The sequence below is a fragment of the Cajanus cajan genome, chromosome 6, assembly GCF_000230855.2.
Source record: "Cajanus cajan strain Asha chromosome 6, NIPB_CcT2T_4, whole genome shotgun sequence".
NCBI lineage: Eukaryota > Viridiplantae > Streptophyta > Magnoliopsida > Fabales > Fabaceae > Cajanus > Cajanus cajan.
This window is the reverse complement of record NC_138522.1, coordinates 21,036,764-21,059,160: the sequence shown is the minus strand read 5'-3', so window position 1 is coordinate 21,059,160 and position 22,397 is coordinate 21,036,764. Positions and strand designations below refer to the sequence as shown.

Sequence of the window (22,397 nt, the reverse complement as noted above, 5' to 3'; positions counted from 1 at the left end):
TCAGTAGCCTAGAACGGGCCGTTCCCAAACTGGAACGGGCCGTTCCAAGCTACTGAATTGAACTACATATTGTAGTTGAGAACGGGCCGTTCTGGGAAGGAGAACGGACCGTTCTGGAGGGAGAACGGGCCGTTCTGGAGGGAGAACGAGCCGTTCCGGATGAGTCCCGGAACGGGCCGTTCTGATTTCAGAACAGGCCGTTCTGGGCGTGAATTTTGTGCGTGATTTGGGAGTTCGGAACGGGCCGTTCCGAACTCGGTACGGGCCGTTCCGAACTCGGTACGGGCCTTTCTGGGCCAATCCGAAAGTCTATAAATAGGGGGTTGGGGGCCTTCAGGAGTTTTGGAGTTTTTAGAGAGAAGTTTTAGAGAGAAGGTCTCTGGGTCAGTGAGCTCCTTTCTCTCCCAAATTTCTCTATTTGACTCCTTTTCTCCTCTAGATCACTAACTCCTTCTGACTTTTCTTGAAATTCAGATTAGAAAGCTTGCTTTGGGAGGATTGAAGTTCTAGGTTGAGTTTTGGAAAGGAATTCTTTTTCGTCACAGTTGTTGGCCATTCTTAGCCAACCTTCAGGTAAGGGAAGCTAGAATGTTTGTTATTTAAGTTGCATGTGAGTTTAGAAACTCAATTGATGCATGAAAGTTGAGGATCCATGGCTGGATCGGAGAATTCGCTAATTGTTCAAAGTCTTGGAAAAAAATGGGGTTTCTGGTGAATTTGATGCATCAGATTGGTGCATGTTGATTCTAGGTTTATTTAAGTTGTATGGAGCCTATGCATTGTATTTTGTGTTTGCATGTGGCTGGATTTGTTGGTGTGGATGAGAGTTTGTGAACTCTGTTACTGGAATTTAGGCCGGGCGCAGGTTGAATGCGCTAGGCGTGAATGAGTCTTGGGACTCTCAGGCTGGGATTAGGCTGGGCGAGCTCAGGCTACGCCGAGCGTGAATAAGTTTATGAATGAATTGATACTTATGCATGTTTAAAGTTGAAGTTTTAGATCATGTATGTATGATATATGATGTATGGTGAGGTGTGATTCATATGTATGCTTTGTGATGATACGTATGAATGTTTGAATATGATATGACATGCGTATATGTTCATATGAGTATGACTGTTGATCATAATGGTGGGCAGACCATTATGATGTATGATGCATTATTGTATGTGATGTCTTATGACATGTGTATGATTGTTGATCATGATGGTGGGCAGACCATTATGATGTATGATGCATGATTGCATGTGATGCCTATGGCATGAGTCTAGCCTAGGACTTGAGGAGAGGAAAAATATTTTCGAACTGGAAGAGCTCACATAGAGTCTCTTGAGAGTGGTGCTTGGATAGGCCACTGATATGTGAGAGTGGTGCTCTGGGAGGCCACTGGATTTGGGAGAGTGGTGCTCAGATAGGCCACTGGGTTGGGTGAGTCTCCTCTAAGTCCTTAGCTAGTGTTGGAGCGGGGTATGAGGTCGAGGGTTATTTCCCTTAACCAAGTACTCGGGAAGGTGCGTGGATCCTTGCTGATAGTCGGTGGGCGAACTCCACAATTGACTTGGTTAATGCATGCCAAGGTCGTGGTAAGCCCGTACCCAGCTGTGCTATACCTGACGGTGGATCTGGACTTCCAATTGTGTAAGTGACATCATCCGAGTAAACCCGAGGGAGGATTATATATCCTGTTTAGCTGTGACCAAGCGGGCGCATTGGGCGTGAAAACGGTTGGGGTGGTTTCGGTAGGATGGAATGTCACTTATACAGCTCTATTGTTGTGGAGATCTCCTAAGTGTATGCGTGACGACACATTAGATGATTGATATGCATTGATATCTGTCATGAGATGCATTTATTGCATGATTATTAATATGATGAAGTGTGGTGTTTGACTTCATGATTGGTGGATTGTATTCTATGCATGAGTAGTATTGGATAGAGTGTATGGTGTGACTCTATGAATACGATTGTGTAGTATAGATTATTATGATTCATTTGTGAATTCTAGCTTACCCTTCTGTTTCCATGTGGTGGAACTGCGATGATCATACTTGGTATGGGAGCAGGTCAGGGCTAGCTTGGAGTCGAGGTGACCGCTGCGAGACGGGAAGTTTGATCCTCGTGTTAGGGTTACCATTTTGGGTAGCGATTTTTGTCTGTTTGACCGGCACTAGGAAATATTATTTTTGGGATGACTGTACATATATGACATTTTATTTTGTATTTAAAGAATTTGGTTATTATTATTCTTATCTATACTTGTATGTATGAGTTATCCAATTTAATATTTTCCTTAGTTCACTAGTAGTAGTGCGATTCCACTAAGTGTAGAGACCATGGCGGGTCGTTACAATAACAAAATATAATAATTAATAATTAACAAATATATAATATATAAAATAAATACATTTCTCCTAACACAATTATAATTAAAATAAAATATATAAACAATTATAATAAAAACACTTATTTTTCTCCAAATACTTATTATAACAAAATATCTCAAAAATACATATTTCTCTAATAAATATTATACAAAACAATCTTAACAAATATTTATAATTTAATTAAAACACTAATAATTATTAAAAGCATCTACAATATTTTATAAAACCCTTCTCATTAATCAAAATATCCTTTTTAATAATGTTAGAAAACTAAGGGTGTTACACTCTTTGGAGGACGTGCACTAGGCGTAACATAAGTGCTGTCAGGTGCCATGTTGCAAATTTGTATTGTCCTCCTTTGTGATTATTGAACTGTAAAGACATGTTGCTATTGTATTCCTTGTTAATACCAAATGATACAATTGAATTCTTTAGTTATCCTACTGAGAATAATTGATGACTTGTATAATATGTGAAATGGTTGATGAATTGCATGTAATGTTATTGTAATGTGATAATACATGGAGTTCTGTTTGACATGCATCATATGCACAAATATTTTTGGAAGGATACGATATGGAATACATTGTCAAGAATGTTCCCATTGTGTAAAAGCTTGGGGATTAGTTCTTGAGGATAGTCAGATTTGTGAAATCCCGATTCCACCCATTGTGTGCTTGGGGTATAGCTTGCAAAGTTGTGTTGTCTTGACTACACCCTGATAGTATATCCTCCTAGTGAGAGTATGCTGGGAGTGTGACTCGACATATATTTCTAGGCTATTTCATGTGTTACCTTTGATTGACGCCACATGCATAATTACTTGTAATTTGTGTTTATTGCATAGTGTATGTAAATGAATTTATTGTATTAACTTGTTATGGTTATGTGAACTCATATTGTGATATCGATGGGACTATGGCTTGTTATGTTTTAGATAATGGTACTGTGTTTTTACTATTGCTATGACTATGTTTTTATATGTTGTTTATATTTGGCTACTCAACTATGGCTTATACATGAGCCATGTTTCTCACTTCCTTTATTTTTATTTATTTTTTTTTACGTTGTTGTAGGTAACTTATATCTTGGTGTTGAAAATGTTAGCAATGAGACTTAATCCTCACGATTGAATTATGTTATGATAAAATGTGACATCAATGTTTAATTATGAAATATTTTTCTTTTGTTATGTTTTAAGATATTTTTTAGTTTTCATTTAATTTTAGTTGAATTTTAATTCAAAAGTATTTTAATTATAATGTGATACCTTTTAGATGAACATTGAAATCGACCAATGTTCATCCTTAAAGGTGGTAACGCATTTATGTAATGTACTTCGTAGTAAACTTTCATGTTATATATTTCCATATCGTTTCAAATAAACAAATATAAAATGCCAATTTCTTTACATCAATAAAATCTATATAGATGAAAATAGACAATCTATGCACATCAATTATATAACTTTAATCGATATTAAATCCCCTTTTGATAATATTCCAACACGTAGTGGTTCCAATTTGACAGCTAAGCACAAGTTCAAGTGCCTATTCAAATCACAGTAGCAATTGCAATCATTTTCTGTGTGCTGCAATATATTAATATCCAAACTACACTGCTTGGAAATGAAGCGACAGTTGATCATAAATAAATGGGCAACAAGTGGCAACTAGAGAGTTTGACTAGACGTAGTGGAGAAAGCACAACAACAAATTACAAAATTAAAAAAAATATATAAAAAATAAAAAAATAAAAATAGAAAACTAAGAAACTGTTTGAGTAGATAAGGCATTTTAATTTTGTTGTAATTAAAAAATCAAACAATGGCCACTCAATCGACAATGAAAAGACACGTGAGATCCAACCCCACCATCACAAAAGTGAAAACATTTTTTGGTAAATTCACCAAAAAGGTTCTTCAATTTCGTGCTATTTACAAGTTCATGCCACTTGCTATTGCTATTGGAATTATTCTTTTTCTCTCTTTTGGCTTTTGAATTGGCTACATATCATCAGCCAACGTGTTCGTGCGTCGCGCTTATACTGAGCTTTCACGGACCAGCATCGGTCAATTCTATCCACTTCTCACACTTTGACTCTGCTTAGATTCATAAAATAAGAAACAATAATGTTAGTTTCTAAACAAAATGCATTTTCAAAGTAAAGTAATTCGAAATTTTAACATCAATCAATCAATCAAAAGTTAGTTTTAATTTAATTTTTAAGATTGTTATTATAAAAATAAGCAAATTTACGTTACGTATTTATAATTTATTAATAATATAAAAAATTATACAATATTTTATTTTAATTCAACCATTATTTACTAAATTTAATTAGATTTGGTTAAAAGATAATCATTAAACATGTGTGTGGGTTGTGGCATACCTAGGATTCCGTATCAGTGAGAGTAATTTACTTTGAATAAAAAATTATTATTGTTGTTATAAGAAAAAGTAATAACATATAAGGAGAAATAAAATTTCTCGTTAAATAAAGAAAAGATTATTTTTTTAAAAAAATAGAATCCAATATAAAATCAATGAAGGACAAAATTTGATTAAAGAAGGACAAATTAGAGTAGATGAACTTAAATGCATAAAAAAAATAAAACTCTAAATACCTTTATACCATTGGAAATAATTTTTTATTTTTCATAAGGACTCTTTTACTCTTTTTTATTTTATATATATATATATATATATATATATATATATATATATATATATAAAAGAGTTTAACTGTTCATTTTTTTTCTAATTGCATTACATTTTCTTTTGATGGTTTCTATATTTTTTTTTTCATTATATATTTTATAATAGAGTAACTAAGGATTATCATTTTTCTTAAAATAAGAGTCGTCAATGTACTAATCCACGAGTATACTAGGGTGTAGGGGTAACAAAGTAAATCAACTTATCTAAACTGAGGTGGGGAGGGTTGATCAACCAAAGAAAATGGGTTAAAAATGTAACCCACTCTACTTAGTCGTGGATTGTCAAACTTTAGTGAGTTGATAGGTTAAAATAAATGAATTGACAAATTAATGTACCTTCAACCCATGCAAATTATAAAAAAGAACCTCAATTAAAATATTTTTGTATATATTATCACTTCAACCTATAGTTATTATTATTATTATTATTTTTTTTTTTTTGTAAAATTGATTAGTGGAGTTATATATTTTCGTACAGAGAGTCAAAATAAGATATTTTTATTAAAAAAGACAATATATGAAAATATATTAATAAAAAATATGTGATTAATCTTTATTTCATATAAAATGAAAATAATTATCTAGAAAGAGGAGTTAAGCAATAAAATAAAAATATTAATCTAACATAAATTTATTACAAATTTATCTTTTATGAACATAAAAAAAGTTAGTAACTTGGATAGGATGGATTAAGTGAATAAAGGAATTTATTTATCTTATCTAACTCACTAAAAATAGACGAATTAATTAGTTGATTCACTAAATTTAATCCATAGTATATTTTTATTAGGGTGATAATTTATACCACTAACTTCACACATTTATCTATAACTACTATTCATTACAGTGAAGAATTGTCGAGAAAAATTTAAGAGAAAAAAATTAACTTTTCTGTCATTATTTATATGAATATAAAAAATACTTTTTTTTTTCCGTTTTCAAGTTTAAAAAAGTGATGAAAATATAGTTATATAAATATTAAATAAATTTTATATTCTTTTAATATAATATAAATTGATAAATAGGCGAATATTAACCATTTAGATTAAAAAAATCATGTATTATTTTAATTAAACGATAAAAATATAGTTTTTATCCCTATTTTTTTATTTATTTCTTTTTAGTTTTTTTTAATCTTATTTTCACCTAAAGTAAATAAAGTTTATAATAAATACTGAGCTCTTAAATTTAAGGTTAAATTATACTTTTAATCATTTATCTTATTTGTAAGATTTATTTTGGTATTTTATCTTTTATAATATTTATTTTGGTCTTTTATTTCCTAAATTTGGGTAGATTTAGTCCTTTTGAAGTAATAATTACTTTCAATTTTGAGATATAAATTTGAATTTTTTTATACATTCAAGACTTAAAATTTATTTAATTAAATTAATTTATATGAAAATTATTGAACATAAAAGAAGTTGAAGTCAAAAAATATATAAACATGATAAAAATCACATAAAAACAAACTCAAAAATACCCAAAGAAAAAAATTTAAATCTAATTTTATAATATTTTCTAATTTTTTGTGAAATATATTTTTCACACAATAAAAATAAGCCTAACAAGCAACAAAAATTTAAAAATATATGATGGTAGAACATGGACCAAGGGTCCAACCACTAGAGCAATGGCTAGAAGATTACTTGAAGACTTGACTGCTTCATAGCTTAGTGGGCCCAATGGGCTTGGTGGGCCTAGGGTGCTCTTCACTTGGGCTTTACTTGTTTGACACCACTTTTTATTGCATATTCATAGAATAGGAATTTACTTTGTTTTGGTCTTGTATTTTGGACCATAGATTAGGAATTGTAAGCTTTGGGCTTATAGGGCCTAGAATTGGGCTTCATGGGCCTTTGGGCTTTTGACACCCAATATTGGGCTCATTTTCATTCTTATAATTTTTCCTATTCATTGTATTTCATTGACCATTGTATTTAGGTCATTAGTATAGGATTTAAGGAGGAATACTTGTTTAAGAGGATTAGGCAAAACTAGGTTTAATTTAGCTTGCATTTAAGTTGCATTTTGAGTCACAAGGTTGGCGCCACTTTGGCTGAACATGTGTGACTCAAATTCAACCCTAAATGCAAATTAAATCCAACCTAAATGAACTTAGCCCCCTTGGAATCCGGTGATGCACATGTGGGTTAAGATTTGAATTCAAAATTCAAATTTGAATTCAAATCTTGACGCCACATGTGAAGCCTCCACATTGGCGCCAAGTGTCTCCTAATTCCGGTCTTATAAAAGGTTCCCTCCTAGCATATTGTATTCACTTTTGATATATTGAATTTCTGAACATTCATTCAACAAAATTCTTCAAGAGTCACCGTGAGAGAGAGTGCCTTCAAACCCTAGGAACTTCACCTAGTTTCCTACCTTTGAAGTGAGCAATCCTTTGGTGCTTAAGCTTGGATGCTTCCATCCATAGTTTAGGTCCTTTTGATCCGAGAATCTTCTTCATTTCAAGCTTCATCCATTCGGTCCTAATCTCCAAGAAGTTGATCCTAAGCTTGGTGATTGCAAGGAGGAGTTCACCAATCCCTTCTCCTAGTTTTCTCCATCAATATAATTTTATATTATTTTAAATTTTTTGTAAAATATATTTTGTATTTGATTTTCACTATGTTTATAGCCTTTTGGAATTCGAACTTTAATTGAATTCATAGTTTTTCTATAAATGAATCTAATATTATATGTTTCCTGTGTTGAATCATTAAAAAATTTATTTAAAATTTTATCACATAATTAAAAATGGTCATTATTTTATAAAAATCAAATCAATTCAAATATAACATATAAATGATCAAAATAAATATCTTAACACACAAAGAACCAAAATAAATATAAAAAATAAAATAAAATATAATTTAATCAAAATTAAACTTTGGTATTTACAAATTTTAATATTTTAAAACTAACACCGATCGTGTTATTATGTCAAAGGTGCATATTTATAGCTTGAATAACCGATTCAATCTGAATTTTGCTACTATTATTATAACAATTAAATTAAAAGTGCACACTTTTTAATTTTCATTTAATTGCCTTATTCATATAAAATAGTAATATCTTATTTAACACTAGAAGCAAATTTATTAATAATTTTGTTATATAGTAGCCTTTTAGGATTGCTTAACCTTTGCTATCAAAATTTCTTGTTAAAAAATGAATAGTAGATTTTCCCTTGGTAAACATTATTTTTAAATGCTTCAAATGGCATGGTAAGATAAATGAGAAATATTTGAAACAACATTTTTTGAAAATATATAATTCAAGTATAATTTATTTTCCTATGATATAGGTTTTTGTAAAAGAAGTATCAAGTTTCTTCTCTTTCGTCCTAAGCTTTATATACATTCTTAATTCTTGCATAACATTCAATTCAAATAAGAAAAACAACTAAACAAATACAAGAAGAATGAGAATATATCTCACACATTACAATACTTATAAGGCATATAGATAGTGTATTACATATCACACAACCACAACTAATATCAATACAAATCATTCGATCCTCAATATTTATAACAATTCATTCAACACTTTAAACTCAAAATTATCCATATCACTATTCAACGACTCATGCAAAATTCTCTTAACTTTATATGCATGTGGTACTAATTTCCAACATCACCAAAATATGCTATAGTACAACGCAACCTAGGAGCATATCGATCGTATCACCATAGTCTGGGTGACCTTCTCAATCCACTCTCAACTAGGAGAAATCTATTAAGATCCAGTTGAAACATTATAGTCAGCATGGTCACCTCCCATACTCGTTAAAGGTTACCTACTATGATGCCCCTAAAGTCAAGGTAGAAGACCATAAAGACCCTCTTACATATATATACACCACCTCCCAAAGAAATTATGCATGAATGCATGACTCTTATGCAACATTATCAACACAATAAACAATTATATGTCCAACACTACGTCATTAACTATCATACATCTCTATATGGACTTCTCCACATGATACCAAGCCTCTGCTTGGATTTGACCACTACCAAGTTAACCACAATTATTCACTCTCTTTATCTTTTCTTTCAATTTCTAATTGTATTACTCCCTCACAGGCTCCTCCCTTATATATTACTCTTGAAACTCACTATCTTTCTCATTAGCGATGTTGTGCTTGGTGAGGAAAGGCTCATGCCTAATGCGGAGAGATCAAGAACTTCTTTGTTACATTCGCACCTAATCTAGTTACTCCATGCCTAGCGTTGAGGAAATAGGGATCCCTTTGATGTTTTCATGTTTGGCATGATTCTAGCCATTACTAATGGCATCCCTTCAATAGTTGACATCAAATCACACCTATCGAGACACTCGTTGGCTAACATGGAGAGATCAAGGACTTGATGAATAACCATTGGCCAAAAGTCCTACTACTAGGGCTTTGAATAAGAGGATACAATAAGATTAAGCCCATAATGAGGTTAAAGATCATCTTCTTCTTATGTAAATTTTACCTTTATTATGGACCCTGTTTTAAGGGTAAAGTAGGATAGGATTTATTTTTCCTTGTATTCTTATTTGAGGTGTAATCAGTTTACTAAGAGGTAAAACTAATAAATGATCCATGTAATTAATTAAATTAGCTATTGGACCTAGGAAAATGGGGCCACCCACATGGGTTGGATGTCCACCTTAGAGTATGGAATACTCCAGCTTAGGCTAGCCAATTCTAATTATTCACATGTATCATCCATTAGTCACACCATCCTTGCTTTGCATATATAAATTTCTTACAGGTTAGCTTAAATACAGAACACATGGGACACATGGGAGCACATGGGATGATTTTCGGTGCCTAGTTTGAATTCAAATTCAAACTTGTTGGCACGCCAACTTCATCATTGTGAAGAAACCATGGTTTTATTTTGATCTTGGTTTGCCTAGCTTGCTCCCTAAGCTATCTCACTCTATATATTCTCATCCCCTTGATGTAGACGTCACTTTTGAGCATATTTGGGTTTTGACTTTGCAAACTCTCTCTTCTAAAGTCTTGTTCTCTCTTTGGAGTTCTTACTCCTTAAAAAATTTCATCAAGGAATTTCTCCTTATGGCAAGTTCAATCGCTCTTGCTTATCCTTTCACTTGAAAGGTGGCATGCCCTCACCTTCTTGTTTCACCACATTTGTTTGAGTTTTCTTCAATTCAGAGCTATGAATGAAGATTATAGGAGGTAGGAGTAAAGTATGAAGAAATCACCAATCTTCTCTCACCTTGATTCCATCATTTGGGTATCAAGATTCTTGGTTTCATCCATAGAGGTTTTGTCTTCTATTTCTTTATTTCATATTGTTCAAATCTTCCTATATATGTCTCATGTAGTTTGTGTTGCTAAGATCTAATTTTTGCTAGTTAATTCTGTCTTGAAAAATTTGGTTAAAAGATTTATAAACCTAGTACTCTATATATTCTTTTGGAATTTTGTGACAAATATTTGATTTTTACAAAAAAGTCACATATTGCTCAAAAAGAAAAGAAAAACAAAAGTGTATAAGAAAATTGGAGAAAAATGTGCTTGTTGTTGATAAAAAAAAAATTAGTGAAGCTTGATTAAAAAAAATCTACAAAATATTCTAAAATATTTTGTAATATGTTTGTATTACTTAAAATTGCATTACATCATTTGAAATAAGCTTGAGTTATTTTTTATTGTTTTTGTGATATATTTTAGTGACATTCTAGGAATTTCAATTTGTGTTCTAACTTCTAAATTTGCTTTAATTTTAGTTTTTCAATTCTTAAATAATCTTTGAGTTTGTCAACATCAATTACTTTTGAGTTTAACTAATTTTTTATTTTTATTTTATTAAATTATCTCATAAAATTCTTTTAAGTGTTATTGTGGTGTTAATCTTTCAAGTGAAGGATAATCCAAGAATCTTTCCACAAGGTATTGATGAAGACCTAGGAGACTTTATCCTTGGTTGATACTTGCTTTGGAAAGACTTGAAGATTAAACACCATTAAAAGATAGTTTAACAATAGAACATCTCTTACACTAATGAGTTTGTTCACTGTGTGGGAGAAGGCTTGGAGACTTCCTGATTGCATTTGTTTAGCAATTTGAATTTCTTTTAATTCTTCTATTGTAAAAGTGAAGTTAGAGGAAAAAAACATAGAACGGGGGGGGGGGGGGGTTGAATATGTGTGTGTGTGAACGAAGGATTTTTAAAACCGTTTTCTCAAAGGGACTCTTTTTTCGTCCAATAAAAATATTATTCTGAATACTTAAGAATCGTGCAAGATTTGCTCAACAAAGGATTTTTCGTCTGCACAAGGAAAATGTTTCATAAAATAATACGTTAAGCAAGTGTCTTTTTCGTCTGAAGAGAGTTACATTGAAAAATAAGAAATGGACGAAATATTCAGTATGCTATATCAACTAAACGAAATTGCGTCTGAAACATAGATAAATAGTGCAAAGATTTTTATACTGGTTCGCTTAGACTGAGCTACGTCCAGTCTCCTTCAATTGAAGGGTTCCACTAGATTTTTAATTAAGTACAACTATTATCACCACTTCTAGTTTGCCGAGTATTGTCGACCACTTCTGACCCATCAACTTCACTCGTCAGCGTTAGTATTCTTTATACAGCCTCTTCAGGCTCACAGTGAGTATTCTCGACCACTCCTGGTCTCCGAGTATTATCAACCACTCCTGGTTGGCTAACTTTACTCATTAGCACTAGTATTCTTTGTTCAACCTCTTTAGGCTCTCAGTGAGTATTGTCGACCACTCCTAGTCCCCAAGTATTATCAACCACTCCTGGTTGGCTAACTTCACTCATTACCACTAGTATTCTTTGTTCAGCCTCTTGAGGCTCTCAGTGAGGATTCTTTGACAAGCCTCTCCAGGCTTATACAAGTATTCTTTCCCTAGCCTCTTCAGGCTTTACAAATGATAAATAACTTGTTTTGAGTGTGTGGTTTACTCTTACAGAGAGGATACAAAGATTTACTACACTCACTAAGGTTTATGTTCCTAAGTTACACTTAGAACTCCTTAGTCTACTGAGATAAATACAATACATTATTATACATTTAAATATGTATGCTTTGTCTCTGGTTTCGTTGCTTCTTGGGCTTGAAATCACTCTCTTCGCCAACCTGTTTATAGACATTGCGTGAAGTCTTTTACGTTTTGTTAGCTGCAGTGTCTGACTTTAACTGTGACCTAGGAAATTTTTGTCCTTTTTCGGTCATCGTAGCTGTAGAGGCGTTGTCTTTATCTGAAAAAGTAATGTACTTTTTCTGACACATGCATGCGTTTACTTTTGCGCTTGCTTTTCTTCTTTTTCTTTTCTTCCTTTCATCGCGCGATCATATTGAGAGCTTTTGTATGATTGTAGACGATGCCTGAATTTTTTCGTGAGACCTGATTCTTCAAATGCTTACATGGCAATCTTCGTCTGCGTCTGGTAGTCCATGTGCATCTCAAGACTCGATCTTCGTCTGAGCATTTGTCATCAATGCTTTGACTTCCTTTGGTTTGGTCAACATTGTAGATGGACAGACTTCATTTTCTTCTGGAATGCTTTTCACTCTATGTTGTCCTTCGTCTGATATGTAGTTGACTTTTATCTGATTCTTGACCAGCCTTCGTCTAAGTCCTTATGTTGCGCTCTAGGTTGTGCTTGACACATCTACGTTTGGTATTTGATTCATCATTGTATGGTGCTCATTTCGTATTTCATCTATCATTTGACTTTGTTTAGTCTGATCCTCCTACTGTGCTTTTCCTTGACTAATCTTTGTCTGGTACTCGAAGAAGTTTCATCTGTGGTCTGTATGTACTTCTTCTCGTTCATGAATGTGCTTCATCTGTAGCTTTATCATTTTTCTTCTTGTGTTAGACTTGGATTCATTTTACCTTTCCTTCCTTTGTGTTGGTTCTAGTATAAGATTTAGTGGCACATGCTCCATTCTTCAACTTGCCTGTACTTATGTTTTTCTGAAACGCTAACACACATGTTAGAAATAATAATATGTACTATATTTGTTTCATTCAAAACTTTGTTGGGAATTGCTTTGTCTGACTTAACAATCTCCTTTTTTTTGATAATGACAAATATAATTGATCAAATTGTTTCAGATAAAAGTAAATCAGAGCAATTCGAAGTTCATAGCAAGTTCGCATATTATTAATATACTACGACTCTCCCCCTTAGTATATGTTTTGCCCCTTACTAGATTGTTTCTTAGTCGTATCTGATTCATCTAACATTTTTGATCAAATTCTTTTCTATTTCTCTCCCTTTGTAATCATCAAAAAGAAATAGATGAATTTCTTAAAAGAAATTTGATACCAGGATAAATAACATAACAAATGTATTGCACACATAGCGGGATCATACATAGCAAAACTATAACTTTGATCAGGGCATTCCATACATCAAAACAATAATTCTGGATGAAAAATGTATATTGAATTGAATTATCAATGTATACAATGAGAAGAATCTATATAGCCAAATAAATAAAGAATACATCCAATTATTCTCCCCCTAACTTGGTTATCCCTAAGCTAGTTTCCCCAGAGTGATCATGAAGATTGAGGTGGATCCCTGGAAAGCTGAGACGCCATTAAATTGAACAAACACTCTAACTTGTTATCCAGGTCTGCTTTGAACTTGTTGAATGTCTCTATAGAGACATATTACTATGCTGGTTTAGACGCAGATGGAAGAGCCTCAGGAGAGGCAAACGCTGTAATTGGCCCAGCGGAGATAGGCTTAGACGTGGGTGATTCAGATAGTGCCATTTTAGAAGGAGCATCCCAAGGCATAGGTATGCCTGGTTTCCATGAAGGAATGTCCTTGCACTAGTCATAGATGTGAGCTTTGTACCACGAGTCTGTGATGACCTTCCATTCATCCTTGTAGAGGTTTAAGTTAAAAAGTGCAGAATGGATGAAGTACTCCTTGTTGAAAGCGTCAAGGTCTGGTTCACATCTTTTTTTTCGAAGAAAGGTGACAGATGTGTTGGAGAAGTGCATCAGCTTGCATGGGGTCATCCAGCAATACCCATGCAGTATGATCGTCTTGGCCTTTTCTTCGTCTGAAAGACCAGACGAACCTGCCTCATAATTGCACTTATGCATGAAGTTTTGATAAAACTTTTCAGCGTCATCTTTAGTGCATTGAAGTGCATTTGTAGGGTCATGTGGATTGTCCAAGCTTACCCTTGGATAGTTGCGAACCTCAACCCTTGAAGGTTTGGGCATTGGTCCGAGATGAAGTGCAGGATCCTTCATCTTGTTTTGATCGACTAGAGGAAGACGGGGGCATATGCGGTTAGGGAAAATGAAAACTTGGGTATCTTTTGTGGTGTATAGTGAGGGAGGTATGTATAGTTGTATGGGAGTATCTATACACAGGCGCAAATGGCCAATTATTGCAAGGTCAGACGTTGAAAGGGAGCGAAGGTGACCTATATTTACAGGAAAGAATTTTGTGGATGTTTTGAGGAACTCGACCTTTGGTAGAAGGGATGAAGGCTTTCTAGGACGGATGGTTAACGTGGATGGTGTTTTCTTCTTTCGTTTGGGTGGTGAGGAAGATGGTTATTGGTGCAGGGGAATGATGATTTGAGGAGTGCCCTGTGGAGGAGTCCATGCAGTTTTGGACTTTATCACCCCTCCTAGGTAAATCTTCCTCTTGAAGGTTGGTGGAGGAAGAATAGTGATTGCACCTGGTGAGAGTGTCAGGTAGGCCTCAGACGGAGTGAAAAGAATGTCCGGGCAGTGTGAGGTGCACTCATATATCCCTTCCTCATACTCGTACACTGGCGCAGGTAAGTCTTGTTTGCACGATGGAGATGAGGCTTCAGCTGTTTGACCGTGAGGGTTAGTGACAGCAAGGGCTGGAAAGTGGTTGAGAAGATAGTATGCAGACGAAGGATGTCTAGACTGATCTTCAAGCTCTTTTGGAGAGGAGGGAGGATACTTCTGCATGAGTCCAAAGGCAGGTGGACGTGAAAGCATGGAGAAGGGAGCTGGAGGAGGAGGTTTGATGGCATCCTTACTTGCATGAACTTGAGATGATCAACAAAGAATAGAACGCCTTCTCCAAGGATCAAGTTCTTCAAAGGTGGAACAAGGTTTTAGGGTGGATGATGATGGAATGGACGAAAATGGAGGTTGGGTAGAAGGTGTTTGAGGAAATGCTTGAGAAGGGTACTCTAGGGTTGGCTCACTTCATGATGATGAAGGCCACTTCTAGGGTTGTTTCTCTCAAGGTGGAGATGGGAGGGAGGTGGCCGAATTAGCCAATGGTGACTAAGGAAAGATATAAAGGCACAAACGACTCTCTTTATATTCAATATCCAAAGTATTTACAAGGTGTGGTGCCTTGGGTATTTATAGGAGTGGGAGACATCTAGGGTTGCATTTAGGGTTGCCTTGGCCGAAATTCACCTTGCCAAATGCAAACCAAATGAAACCTAAATTAACCCTAGATGCAACTTGGTGATCAAGGATGGAATCTTTGGGTTTTAGTTAGGCTACATCTAGGTGCATGATAAGGCCATGCAACTTTTGCCCTCCACTTGGGCCTAAGCCTTTCCAAGTCCAAAAATAGGTCCAAAAACACCCAAAAAAATGCGTCACCTCCTAATTAAAACCCTAGCCCAAAATTAAAAACCTATGATCTAAATCACCCTATAATACAAGGGTAAAATGGGAAATACAAAAGAAAATAAATCCTATGACTAAGATACCCCGAAATACAAGGATAAAATGGGAAATACAAGTAAAATAAATCCTATGTCTAAGATACCCAAAATACAAGGGTGAAAATGGGAAATTAAAGACAAGGGCAAAATAGGAATGAAAATAAATTCTATGCTAACAAGGCTTAGGAGAAAGATCAATGTTCTTTAGCATGCTTCTAGGGTGTTAGCTCCCCTATCCTCTTCCATTCTCCTAGCCATGGGCCTAGTGATGGGTCCCACTTGAAGTTCCAAGGATGGTCCTCCATCAAGGTTGCTCCGAGTGGTAGTACTCTGGTCCATAAGCTGGCTTGTTAGAGAGGATGGCTTCATACTTGTACAAGTTCCCTTGCGAGTCATGCAGAGGGTTTCCTGAAGCGTCTAGTATGGTGAAGCCTTCTTCAATCCAAGAGTACACCAGCCTGTAGTACCCTAGGGCATGTTTAGTGGGCTTCTGCAATACATAGCGCCCAACCCAGTTGATGGGGTATAGTCCACAAAGCACATTTATGGACCTGTCTGTGATGTATGGACATGGCTTTGGACGTAGACCAACTTTATTTCTCTTCATTACGTCCTTGTTCGTAGTGAGGTGGACACTTTGAAGTAATTCCACATTTCCGTCTGGGTTTGCTGCACTAGGAAAAATGGAGTATAAGTCCGTCTCTGGATGCATCCCTTCTGGAATCACCGGATTCAAGGTTTGCCTTGTTGAAAATGAAGGAAGAGGCCTTGGAGGCACGATAAGACGATCGACTTTGATTGCCGTCTTTCTTTTCCTTAGAGCAAGTGCATTTACAGGGGTGACCTGTAAGAAAATTGAGATTTAGATAACATTTAAGAAAAATGGAGAGAAAAAAGTCATAGGAGTATCACTTACAGAGGAAAAATGTACAGTGATGGAGGGGGTAGACTCATCCACATGAACTTCAAACGGAGCTGAAGGGACGATGATTTTAGCCTCAGTTTGAGGAGGATAGGCGCATGCTGACTACTCTGGTTCAGTAACCACCTTTGGTGCTAATCTCCCGACCCTCTTCTTCTTAGGGTGAGATGGCACTAGTGGAGGTAGAGGAGCTTTTCTTTTTAGTTCCTTCCCTATGGGTTGGCTATCCTCTGCGTCAGAATCTTCATCTGATTGGAGAACCATTCTCTTCTTAGCTGGTTGTGCATAAACAACCAAAGGTTCATCCACCTTGGGAGATGGAGAGGGTTGGCGCTTCTTGGTTGAGCTTATCACAGGTTATTCTCCTCCGATCTCCTTCTTGACCTTCAAGGCTACCGTGGGGTTAGAGATGTTGTAGCTTACTGGTATCTTCCCCAAGTTTGTTTTTTTGAAGACAATGGGGTTGAGTCTCTTGTTTCTTCCCATCGCCATAATCCTCAACTTTTCTTCTTCTTCAAGGGTGAATAAGGTATGGTAGACTTGTGATCCTAGAGGATTTTGTTGAGGAGCATGGTGTGAACCACGAACTCCTTGCTATCTTTCAAGCACCCCCTCCAGTGCTAAAAGAGGACTTGAGGGAGGTTAAAAATGGTTATGGTCATTATCTCGAACAAGCAGAACTTGTGCAAGTTTGAGACGTTGTCCTTGGCGCCTACCTTGTGAAGGATCAACTTGTTCAGTATCTGCTGATAGACCTTAGCCTTATCTTCAAACTTGTTGTAGACTATAGGTCCTTCTTCACCCTCCTTGTGAAGTTAGAGGAAAAACACACAGAAGGGGGGTTGAATGTGTGTGTGTGTGAGAACTAAGGAAATATGAAAGCCTTTTCTTTTTGCACAGGTAATTTGGTTCATCTGATAAAATAAGGTTTAAAACATTTGACGATTATGCAAAATTTGCTCAGCTCAAGTTTTTTCGTCTAAGTGTTCTATCATCTACTTCAAGAAAAATGTTTCTTATATTAATAATTCAAGTCTTCGCATTTTCCTTCTAAAGATAGTTTGTATTGAAGAATGAGCAGTAGACAAACCTTTCGGTGCAATATATTTGTTAAGAAAAATTTGCGTCTTCGTCTGAAAAATGGTTTTAATGAGAATAGACAGTAGACGAGGTTTTCAATATGATTTGTTAATTAAGAAGAGTTTATGTCTGACATAAATAAAACAATGCAATCATTTTTATACTGGTTCGCTCAACTGAGCTACGTCCAGTCCTGGCCTGCCAACTTCACTCACCAGCGCTAGTATTTTCTTATCAGCCTCTTTAGGCTAGCACTGAGTATTTTATTTTAGACCACCCAGGTCACGACCACTCCTGGTCACGAGTATTCTCAACCACTCCTAGTTGGCTAGCTTTACTCACCAACTCTAGTATTATTAAACCACTTCTGGTTCCCCGAGTATTCTCGACCACTCCTGGCCCGCCAGCTTCACTCACCAGCACTAGTATTTTCTTATCAGCCACTTCTGGCTAGCAGTGAGTATTATCGACCACCTCCTGGCCCGTTGACTTTACTCATCGACGCTAGTATGTTCATATCAACCACTTCTGGCTAGTAACGAGTATTCTTTGACTAGCCTCTCCAGGCTTTATAGATGATAGACGTATAATTAGGTTTGAGTGTTTGAATTACTCTCACAAAGAGGATACATATGTGATTTACACTCTCTAAGGTTTCACTTACTTAGTCTTACAGAGACTCTGAGTGTGTAGGTTACTCTTTACAAAGAGGATACATAAGATTACAATACTCACTAAGGTCTCTTTCCTAAGATACACTAGGAACACCTTAGACTACAAAGACAAATACAATGATACATTGTAGATTTGACTATGAAGAATCGATCTCTGATTTCTCTATTTTCCTTTTTAGGCTTGATATTACTTTTGGTGCTTAATGCTCAGAGCCTACGGCAGTGCCTATATCATTCTTTCGTTGCTTCTTGCCAACCTTTTTTGGTTTGAGGTTATTGCATACTTATAGGCCTGTAAAATTTGCCTGTTGCATATGTCCGTTGAAGCTGATATAGTCGTTCATGACCAGTTTCATCCTTCATTTAATGTTCAAGATTTTGCATTAAATGTTGCTTCCTATTTATAGACAATGCCTGTATTATTCAGAATCTGCAGTTTCTGACTTTCACAAAGATCTAGGAATTGGCTGCAGAGACGTTATCTTTATCAGAAAAGTAGGTGTCCTTTTTCTAACACACTCATGATTTGACATGTTTTTGTGCTTACTTTTCTTTTTTCTTTTCTTCTTATTTTCACCATTTGATAGCCTCGTAAGTCCTTTTATGGGTATAGACAATGTTTGATTTGTTCCTCGAATCTTGTTTCTTCGAAACCTTCCATGAAGTCTTCATCTACGTCTGATAGTTCATGTGTGACTCAGGTTCCGAACTTCGTCTGCCTGTATGATCTTGACCCATTGACTTTTTCTTTTTATCTAGTCAACTTATATGTGGACAGTCTTTCAGTCTGTGTTGTCCTTCGTATAATTACTCTTGTTGACTCTTGTTTGGATATTTGAGATGTGTTTTGCCTTAACTCATTTGTATTCTCTGATACTTGACCGTCTTCTTTTTGTGTCAGGCTTGGCTTCGTCTGGTGTTAGAGAGTGACATATACACATGCTCTGTTCTTTAGTTTCCTGTACTAATTTTTTCTGAAACACAGACAAACATATTAGAAATAACAATATTTATTATATTTTTCTCATTAAAAACCTTGGTGAGAATTTCTTCGTCTGATTCAACAAGTTGTTGTTTCTATTTCCTAGTGTTTTGTTTTTCTCAATTCTTGTTCAGTTGATAAACTTTTGCATTTGTGTTCTTGGTGTTCATCGCATGTTCATCATTGTTTATGAACATTAATCCTTTCAATCCATGTGATTTGGACTAAGTTGTTATAGAGTGTTAAATATTCTCTTATTTCTATTGGAAATTTTAGTCTAGTTTCATTCTTAGTTACGACAACTTCAAAGCTGTTAAGTCAGACAAAGACGAAAGCAATTCCCAGCAAGGTTTTGAATGAGACAAATATAATACATATTATTATTACTAACAAGTGTGTTAGTGCTTCAGACACAAGTACAGGTAAACTGCTGAATAGAGAATATACATCCATTCCAGAATCAAGGAGATGTGAGGCAAGCATTGGATAAAGGCTGAGCAAACAAAGGGAATACATCAGATGAAGACTTAGACGATACAAGACCCTGGACGATGGGAAAATTCCAGCAAGAGCACCTTAGACGGAGTCAAGTACTTACAAAAGCCAGCTAGATGGAGACTCGAACACACAGACGAAGATCAGGAATGTTGGACTGTGTCTGAAGAACACAATACGACAAACTACCTAGCATCCACACTCTCAGAAGAACATATGAAGTCATCAAAGTGTAAGGAGAAAGAAAAGAAAAATGGACTAGCGCATATCCACAAATCAAAGCTGCGTGTGTCAGAGCAAGTACACCTACCAATCAGCAAAGGACAACGCCTCTGTATCAGGAAAGTACGAAGATATCCTAATGTCAAATATAGAAGCAATCAAATGGTACAAAAGACCTCGTAGAATGCAGATTACGCAGATTCAGCAAGTAAACATTTAACGCAAGATCAAAGGCATTAAATACAAGAATCCACAAAGCCTGCGCAAAATACAAGATTTAGATGATGGTTAGTCAAACATCAAAATTAGGATGAATCACAGACGGAAGAACATTCAACAAACACATGATTGAAGCATCAGACGAAAAGCCAAAGCAGACTAACTCAAGCACAAGACAAAAGAAGGTTAAACATCAGACAAAGCTCATGTAACCTTTAGATGAAGAGTAATCGAGGCAAGGCATGTTATAAGAACCAGACAAGTCAAGGCAGATAGTAGATGAAGTAAATGATAGAGGAAACTCGGCGTCAATAGATAAATGGATGGAACACGAATGAGTGCCAGATGATCATAAAAGCATAAAATACTCAAACAAAAATGTGTCTAGTACAAACTATCCCAAAGCGCAAATCAGACGAGACATATGTCTAAGGTCAAAAAGAAAGTCAACTATGCATCAGACGAAGGACAACATAGATTGAGAGGCACTCTAGATGGAAATAATGTTTGTCTACTCACATTATTAATTAGACCAAAGAAAAGTTCAAGCATTGAACTCAGACGTTGAGGCAAAAGTCAAGATTGAAATGCACAGGACCAACAGACGAAGATGAAGACTACCACGGAAGCAAATAAAGAATCACGCCTTAAGTAACAAGCCAAGATAGCGTCTATGAACATACCAAAGCTTCCAACGTAAAACGAGTACGAAGGAACAAAGGAAAAGAGAAGCATGCAAAAAAAATGGAGCATGCATGTGTTAGAAAAAGTGATTACTTTTTCATAAAAGGACAATGACTATATTGCTGCATGATCAAAAAAAGACAACTAATTTATGGGTCTCAGATAAAGTCAAACACTGCAACAACGGGACAAGAAGAATACACGCAGTGTCTAAGAATAGGAAGAAACATTTAATGAAAGACCAAATGCATTAAATGAAAAGATCAAACTAGTCATGAACGACTATATTAGCTTCAACGGACATATGCAACGGGTAAATTTTACAGGCCTATAAATATGCCACAACATCAAACCGAAAAGGTGAGAGGCAAGAAGCAACGAAAGAATGATTATATGCCTTTCCCTAGGCTTTTTGATTGGAAGAAAAAGAGTGATATCATGCCCACGAGACATAGACCAGAGATGAGCATACATAGTCATATGTACAATGTAAGATTGTATTTTTATCTCTGTAAACTAAGGTGTTTGAAATGTCAGTGATGGACTAAACCTTAGAGAGTGTTGTAAACCTATGTATCCTGTCCATGAGAGTAACCCAAACACTAAAACACAAGTCTCTATAAAACTAAGGTAGAAAACCTTAGTGAGTGTAGGAAATTTCTCAATCCTCTCTGTGAGAGTTATGTATACACTCAAACCACAACTCTCTAGCAAACATCATATAGCCTGAAGAGGCTAGGAAAAGAATACTTGTAAAGCCTGAAGGGGCTTGTCAAAGAATACTCACTGCTAGCCAAAAGTGGCTGATAAGAAAATACTAGCATTGGTGAGTGAAGCCGACGGGCCAAGAGTGGTCGAGAATACTTGAAGAACCAGAAGTGGTTTAAGAATACTAGCACTGGTGAGTGAAGCTGGCGGGCCAGAAGTGGTCGAGAATACTTGGGCTAGAAGTGGTCGAGAATACTTGAACCAGAAGTGGTGTAAGAATACTAGCGCTAGTAAGTGAAGCTGGCGGTCCAGGAGTGGTCGAGAATACTCAGGCCAGGAGTGGTCAAGAATACTTGGACCAGGAGTGGTTCTAACCTGGGTGGTTCATAATACTCACTGCTAGCTTGAAGAGGCTGAGAAGAATATACTAGCGTTGATGAGTGAAGTCAACGGGCTAGAAGTGGTCGATAATACTTTTGTATTGAATTTCATATCTAGTAAAACCCTTCAAGTTGAAGGAGACTAGACGTAGCTCTGTTGAGCGAACCAGTATAAAATGATTGCATCTTCTTATTTACTTAGACGCAAATCTTCCTTACTGATT

General features: G+C 35.6%; 1 long non-coding RNA gene across 1 annotated transcript; it reads left to right on the top strand.

Annotated features, from left to right (window-relative positions):
- The first annotated feature begins 356 nt into the window (after positions 1 to 356).
- LOC145958847 (uncharacterized) lies at positions 357 to 2,393 on the top strand. The gene is made up of 3 exons (XR_014434403.1): positions 357 to 383; positions 475 to 573; positions 2,064 to 2,393. It is a non-coding gene; the product is annotated as an uncharacterized LOC145958847 (long non-coding RNA).
- Positions 2,394 to 22,397: the final 20,004 nt, after the last annotated feature.